This window comes from Petaurus breviceps, unplaced genomic scaffold, assembly GCF_028583685.1.
Source record: "Petaurus breviceps papuanus isolate PSGF00001 unplaced genomic scaffold, PetGlider_PUasm1.0 42, whole genome shotgun sequence".
In the NCBI taxonomy this organism is placed as follows: Eukaryota; Metazoa; Chordata; class Mammalia; order Diprotodontia; family Petauridae; genus Petaurus; species Petaurus breviceps.
The window spans coordinates 2,953,947-2,962,348 of record NW_027186325.1 but is presented as its reverse complement, the minus strand read 5'-3'; the positions used below and the strand labels follow the sequence as shown (position 1 = coordinate 2,962,348).

The 8,402-nt window shown below is 35.2% G+C and overlaps 1 long non-coding RNA gene across 2 annotated transcripts; it reads right to left on the bottom strand.

The window, feature by feature from the left end:
- Positions 1–574: 574 nt before the first annotated feature.
- On the bottom strand, positions 575–7,760 carry LOC138171305 (uncharacterized). 2 transcript variants are annotated; one of them, XR_011170856.1, is made up of 4 exons: positions 6,164–7,760; positions 4,642–4,763; positions 1,078–1,162; positions 575–834 (listed from the first exon to the last, which is right to left on the bottom strand). It is a non-coding gene; the product is annotated as an uncharacterized lncRNA (long non-coding RNA). The 2 variants fall into 2 exon arrangements; XR_011170855.1 differs by having other exon boundaries at positions 4,642–7,760.
- Positions 7,761–8,402: the final 642 nt, after the last annotated feature.

The window sequence follows — 8,402 nt, the reverse complement described above, 5'->3', positions numbered from 1 at the left end:
AATTAATTTGCATTTCACTTTAGAATATATGGTAGGATTGGGGGAGGGAGTTGGGGACAGCAGAATATTTATCTTCCTAATAGCTTAGGCTGATAATTGAATTCATTTACACATCCTGTGAATATACTGACTAATGGTAGAGTGAAGTGGCCCTGAGCACTCTGCTTGGCAACAATAAGTCAAACTAGGATTAAATAGATGCCATAGATTTCCATAAAATGTACAGAACGTTGAGAGATGGAAATCTCAATGTTTGAGAAAATAAATCAAATTACTTTCTAAATACAAAATTACCACAGAATTTAGAACTAAAAGGAGCCTTGGAAATAACCTCTCTTATTTTCCAGGTGAGGAAATTGAACCTGTGAGAGGCAAAGGGATTTACCCAGCATCTCAACAATGGCAGAGTCAACAGTGGAACTTAGGTCCTAAGCTCTAAAACCAACGTCCTTTCCATTTCACTATATGATAACATCTTACCCATCACCCCCCCCAAAAAAAAAACAAGAGATAAAGCTACCAGAAGCAATTATTTTGATGTCACATTTTAATTGTTAAGGCATACACACAAGCATATGTATACACACATATATGCGTACAAACAAATACATAGTATATGTTATAAATTCTGCTTCTCTTTTATTTATCGTCACAGACTTTGGAATAGGTGATTTCTAAGGTTCTTCCTCGTTCTGAAACTCTGTAATTCCTGTCTCTCTTCAAGTAGGTAGCACACAGTTTAGCAGATTAGAGACTGAGAGGATATTACAGATAAGGCCAACTGAGACTTCAAATCGATCACAGTCATCTGGAGGCTTCTGTATGGAAAACTACCTTCGGTAAAACAGACGAAACAAATTGCTGAAACATTCCATGTTGTGGAAGTGAAACCTGCTCTCCTGTTAAGACTCGAATCCCCACCCTTGCATATATCGGATAATTCTTTCTCCAAACACATCATTTATTATAATACCGACAGAAGCTTGAGAAACAGTAAGCAAAACAGAAACAGGTTTGGCTAAGGTGATTTAGATATGTTGTGTTGATTCAGATATTTTCGCTACTTGGAGAGATTACCTGTGCTGATCACAGAGTGTAGGAAGACTGAGTATTAATCAGTTTCTGTTTGTCGCACTTTGAAATGAAAGATACTAGATAGGCCCTAAGAATTATGATGAGAACAAAAAAAGCATTAGTCAGTTAGGTAAAGAATAAATAACATCATAAATTAGCTTAATATAGTAAGATCCCACATCTTCCTTTCCCTCTTACAAGGAGTGAGCTTTTAACTACAACCTAATACTGTAGTGGAATTGTGTATATTTCTGTAGAGATTCATATATTCATTCAGCATTCACACTGTGTACATCAAATCAAATCAAATCAACCGATAGAGTATTCATAGAGATCCCATGAGGCCCATTTAAAATGTCCCATCCTACACATTCTTGGCCTGATCCTAAATGTCCTATATTTATTGAGTGAGTTGTTGACTTGAAAGTACATATAGTACAGTGGAATTTACAGCAACTTGAAATTTGGCTTCTAGTCCCAATTTTGTCCCTAATTAGCTATGGAACCAAAAATAGGTCACTTTATCTTTTGTGCTTTAGTTTTTTTTACCAGTTTAAAAAAAATGAAAACAAACTAGGGAACTGAATTAGATGATCTTTAGTCCCTTGTGACTCAAAAAAATTTGATCAAGCAAATCATTGTAAAAGATGCCTTTCTGACTAAATGTCATAGACACAAAATTGTGTAAATTTTGTCATTTTGGAAATAAAATTATTAAAAGATAGCAACGACATGAGTATCCATTTTTTCTGAACCATGTTTAATAGATAATATAAACAAATGTAGCTCTCCACACTGCCACTAATAATGCCCTGTCACCTCTCCACATTGCCTTCTCCCTAGTTCATAGGATTCAGAATTAGAAGGGATTATCTAGCTCAAACCCTTCATTTTAAAGATTGGGAACCAAGGCCTAAAGAAGTTTAGTTGCCTAAAAACACATGGGTAGCAAGCAATGGCACTCAAGTTTGAAGCAAGGTGTTCTACCTCTAAATACAGGCAAGCTACACAAGCTGTCCACTAGTCTCTTTCTTCATTGTCCATCCAAAGAACCCATTCCCCTTATCTGCAACATGTTCCTTTCTCATGCTTTCCTTTCTATCAAGTTCCAGTTCATATATTACTTCTATCATGAAGGCTCCTCTTATTTCTCAACTGAAAACCCCTTTTCCTTTCTCCACTTTTCCTAAAGCATTTCATCTAAAACTTTTCTTTGTCCTTATTCTCTTCTATCCTGTACCATTCTTATGTGTGTCCCCATTTGTGGGGCAACTAGATGACTCAGTGGATAGAGAGCTGGGCCTGGAGTTAGGAAGATTTGAGTTCAAATCCAGTTTCAGATATGTACTAGCTGTGTGACCCTGGACAAGTCACTTAACCTCTCTTCACCTTAATGGCACATCATCCATTAGTAGACACTAAGCCCCTTGAGAGAAGAGACTGTACTGTTTTCCATCTTTGTATCCTAGCATCCAACATAGAGTCTTGCAGGTGGTTGGCAAATAATAAACAGTTGTGGAATTCACTTTAATATAATATACATATCCAAAAATTCATAATTATGTGGTAAGTATATCAATGACCTGTAATGTAATCAGTGTTTAATACACACCCCCAACACACATCATAACACCATAACTGTGACTATGACGTATAGCAAAGGTTAGATGATGTGTTCATGTTCACAGAACTAATAAGGCAAGATCTAAATCCAGGACTTTCTGACTCTAAATCCAGCCTTCCAGATACTATACCATGATGCGTCTCAATTCTGTACTTTAACACGATATAAAGACACATACACACACACACATATATGTATATATATATACATATATATATATATATATATAGTGTATACAAAATCAATAAAAATGCATTCTGTCAGACTCCTTACAATTTAATTTTGTGAGGTAAGGCCTAAAGTATCACCTTCTCCACCATATTTGTTTCCTCTGGTTTGACTATTTATGGGAAAAAATAGGTCTTCAATAACTAATTTGTGAGGCAACTAGATGTCTCAGTGAATAAAAAGCTGAGCCTGGAGTCAGGAAGACTTGAGTTCAAATCCATCTTCAGACATGTACTAGCTGTATGACCCTGGAACAGTCACTTAACCTCTCTTCACCTTAATCCACTAGAGAAGGAAATGGCAAATTACTCCAATATCCTTGCCAAGAAAACTTTGTGGACAGCATGGTCTACAGGGTCACAAAACGTAGGACACAACTGAACAACAAAACTAATTTGTAATAGACTTCATATTAATTGGGTACCTTTGGATTTCCTTCCTTTGAAAGATTTTTCATTGATTCTATAGACTTTTTTTGTTATTTTTCTTTAGCAACATAACTAAAGAAATCTGAAAAAGTTTAAATTCTAAAAAGCAGAATGCCTAATTTAATTATAGGTACTTGAAAATAGTCCATCCACATAATATGAAAACTCCCATGTGCAGTATGAGAATTTCTTTTTGCAACTACATGTATTAATCTAGTTTTTATATTTACTTCATAAACAACCTTATAATCCATAATTTATCAGTAGCAAACCTTTTTCATGATTTCTCTAAGAATAAAATTTATTTAGAAGCTGTAAATTTGCTTCTTTACCACCAAAATGTTAACTTTGGTTTCAGAAGTAGATGCTGTGTTTTTTTTTCCTGTAACCGCCTTTATTGATATTCAAAATAATTCCTTTGGTCCTGAATCTTTTGAAAAATGACATTTGAACTGAAACAGTGAATTATCTTTGTGTCTCTGGGACTTTCCCTCTAAGTAAAACTTAACGGTTGCTGCTATTTTTTCTACTGTTAAACACAACATTTAAATCACAGTCTATTTTACTGCCTAAAATAACTTCAATACTTGCTGATTTTTTTTTCAAAATCTTTTAGAAGGAAGAAAACATAAAGTATAATCTACAAATGAAATGCCAGTCTTTTCATAGAAGAAATAATAATAAAGTCGGGTGAGACTGGTCTTATTTTCCCCATTAGTAGCTAACAGAATTTCATCATTTTTGCATGGGTAGCATGACCAAAGGATTTGTGACAAGGTCTGGTCTCCAGAATTTTCAACTTTTTACATCATATTTAACTTAATTTTTGCTAGTAAAGGCTTCAGAAACACATTTAAAAGGAAGGTTACTTCATTAAACTATTTTTAAAAAGCAAAATAAAGTATTTTTAAAAATTGTTTTCCCCCAGACCATCTATATTTAGAACCTCACCATAGTTTATTCTCCCTTTTAGCCCCTACTATGAAACTCTTTTTGGAATATATCTAACATTTAGCATGAATACATGTAGCTAAAAACACCCATTCCCTCCACCCAACACTGTCAACATGCTGCATTTTTTCCCCTCTAAGACCGTAAGGATAAAAATAGCTTATCTGTAAAACATACATTGCTTCTTGGCCAAATGTAAATTGATTATATTTAGTGTTGGGTTATTTTCAGTCTGGATCTTTTCACTATTGATAAAATAGAATACAGGTGGGCTTCATAGCTTCAGGGACCATATGCATAAGAAAATGTTTGCACTAGAGATGACATATGTCATACCATGTGCCAAATCCCATTCTAGATCTGGAAGTGACAATTTTCTGATGTATACTGGCAGTTGAAGCTCTGTAGATAAGGATTTATTTCTTCTCCCCAAAGCTTAGATTATCCTCTTTCTGTTTCTGTTAGAGAAACAAATTTTATGACAATTAGTTAATTCCATCCCATATGTCTTACCTAGTATTTCTTTTCCATAGTTATTTTTGTCTGTTACTATTTGTCATACCTTCCAAACATCAACTAGCGGTTTTCATGATATACTATCTATTTTTTGTGGTACTGAATATATAGGGAATCCAATTTTCCCTTTAATTATTAAAAAAATGTTCATTCTGCTCTTCCCCAGATATGTAGGAAATTCAGACAAAGCTTCAATACTCATTGAAACAGGTCTTTTCTTGATTTTGGGGAGTGTCACCAGTAAGCTGTTGACAACCTTTATATTTCTTGTGTAGCTGGATTGCTGAGTGTGAACAAGAGTTCCTTGCTCTGAGTCCCTTCTGCCAGGAAAAAAAAGTGTCACTATGTAGGGTCACCAACATTCTCTCAGTATAAGAAGGTAGTGTGACTATTCCCTGTGAAATAGTCTATAAATAGACTCTTGTGACATTTCTCTATGGCTTAGCTTCCTAATTTCAAAAATCAGGCATAAAATACTCATCATAATATTTTATTCAGTGGCTACTGTGTGAAGAATGTTGCACTAGGTCCTGAGGATAATATACAGTTTAGCCAGAGATATGAAGATGCTTCAAATAGTTTACAGCCTATAAAAGGATAATACCAATACATACTTCCCTTACAAAATATTACTTAATGAGTGCATTAGACAATTCTAAAATCACAAACTATGAGAGGTCTTGGGGGATGGGTGAGAAAGGTCATTATGCACTACAGCCACGAATTAACTCCAGTAGACTCTCTGTGACCCCAAGAATCAAATATAAAACTTTCTATTTAGCATTTAAAGCTTTCCACATCCTGAACCTATGCTACTTTTACATTAATATAGGAACCCCCTCTTTAAGTTATAAGATCCAATCAAACTTTCTGTTTCTCACACATGACATTGCATTAACCATCTCCATGTCTTTGAACTGACTGTCCTTGATGCTTAGAATACACTCTTAACTCACCTCCACTTCTTGAATCCCTGGCTACCTTCAAGACTCAGTTCCAGTGCTTTATATATAATTTGCACTTAGAGATATATGTCTATTTGCATGTGTGTGTGTGTGTATGTGTTTTCTTTTACATTAGAATGTAAACTCCTGGAGGGCAAGGGCAATTTTGTTTTAGTCTTTGTTTCCTGAGCTGGCACAGTTGCCAGTATATACATATATAAATGCCGAATGCTTGAGGGGAATCAGGAAAGGTTTCAGGGAGGAAGTGGCATTTCACTCGGGCTTTCCAAATAGGTTGAAGAGCAACAGGAAGATCTCTGCAAAAAGGCAGAGGACAAATAGGACAGAAGATTGAGCAAAATGTTAGACAGTCACTATATATGTTGTTTTTTGCTTACCTGATTTACTTTGTCATTAAAAAGTTTCAATTCTAGCAGAGGATATATCTCCAGGAAAGAAACATGACTGTGATGCAAAAACTTAAGACATCAATAAAACTATTTTTTACAAAGGGTATTACAGGGATAGGGAATTGTGTAAGCAAATGAATAGTGGGTTGTGATAATGCAGTTTCGGGAACAGAGATTAGCCCAAGCTTGGATGACTCATTGAGTACATAGTAGAGAGTAATAGGAGATAAGTCTGGAAGGGATGAATGTCAACAAATTGTAGGAAAACAATATCAGCCCTATCTCCTCACAGGATGGTTATGGCAATCAAGCTGGATGGACATGAAAATGCTTTGAGAGATTAAAAGCACTAAAAAAAATTGTTACAATTAAAATATGGTAGAACTTTTATTATTAGAATAGGGAACAAAGACATCCTTGATAAAGTCTTCTTACAACTTGGGGTGAAAGGGGTGGGAGGGAAAGGAATATCTTATATTGAACCCTAATTATTTTATGTACCTCAGTTGGTCACTGGACTATGTAGTCTGATGGCAGAAACCGAGCTCCATTCTTCCTCATTTTCCCTAAAGCACCTAGGTATGTAAGCTCTCAAAAATACTTCTTTAATAAACCATGACTGTATTCTTTAATTTTGGCTAGTCCCTACTCATAGTCAATCTCATTTTTCTTCCCTTCAAAGAGTATAGAGGTTGTCAGCAGCTAGAAAGGAAAATGAACTAATGCAGACTATCTTCACATTCATGCCTTTTGGGGGCAAGTCTATGCTACCTGCTGGCTTTCAATACCTATGTCCACCAAACCCTGAAGCCATGAACATATACACAAATGACAACTGCCAGCACTATGCCTTTTTTTTTAAGCAATCAGGGTTAAGTAATTTGCTCAAGGTTACACAGCCAGTTATTATTATTTCTGGGTGTGGTGCTGAGTATCTGAGCCCGGATTTGATCCAGGTCATCCCGACACCGGAGCCAGTGCTCTTACTCGCTGAGCCACCTGGCCACCCCCAAGTACTATGCCTTTTTAATGTTGTTAACCCATAATTAATTCTCTTCTTCCTCCTTCCAACTAGAAAAAACCTTGTCCTCTCTTTTTAAAACCTAAATCATGTGCTATCTCTTGTATGAAGATTTTCTTGATTACTGTTCTCAAACTCTAGACCAATGGTCCTGAATTCTGATCCCAACTCAATCACTCACTGGTTGTGCAAATTGAGTTACTTTAACTCCAATGTCTCAATTCTCTCATGTATGAAATGAAATTCATAGACAAGATAACTTATTTAAGGTCCAGTTCTAACATAGGGTTCTTTTAACATTTCTAGAATACAGAATACAGCTAGAATATAGCATTTAACTGATCTCTACTTGTTTCATGTGTATTTGAGTTGGTCTCCCCAAGCAAATTCTTTTACTTGGGGAAGGGGTTATAAAAGTGATAGGTTAGAGGTAATGATAGCAATGCCAACAAGAGAGACAGAGTCAGAGAGAATCATTAAAACTGGTCTTTAAATAGATAAGAAAAATACAGAAGGGAACAAAAACAGAGTTATTGTTTTTCTTTTTAAACTACCTTGTTAAAAATAGAGATAGATCAATAGATATTTCTTTAAAAATAAACTATATAACAAGTTCAGATTCTTAAATAGGTCTCAAGCGTACATCAAAATTTTTGTGTTTTGTTGATTAAATTCAAAATAGAAAACAAATAAAAATAGAATGTGATACTTGTTGCATATCAAAAGAAGAAATGTTAGAAATTCTAAATATGATAAAATATACCCTATTACATTACCTTCAACCATATATCCTCCATTCTATCAGGGAAAGAGATCACATTTGTCCAAATTCAGTTGTTGTTCTTCATTATTTTAAGGTTAGAAGTCATAAAATGTAAAGAGGTTTCAGGTTTCTGTTTAGATTCCTTTTGTTCAATTCAGATATGGGAGTTGTTCCTTCCCAATCCAACCCAGTTAAGTTAAATTAAACAAGAGATTCCTGAGAATATGAAGCCAAGCATGACTAAAGTCTTGTCTCGGACACATACCAACCTTGGTTAAAAATTAGACTCCCCTTAGTCACTGAGGCGACAGAGTAAAGTCTCATTCAGTAGGGCACAGCATGGGAGAACAGGTCTCCTATTAGTTTTAAGGGATCTGTTCTTGTATTTCTCTTTTGTATTTCACAGCAGTCCTTTTTTCAAAGGAAAAAAAAGGACCTCAGTG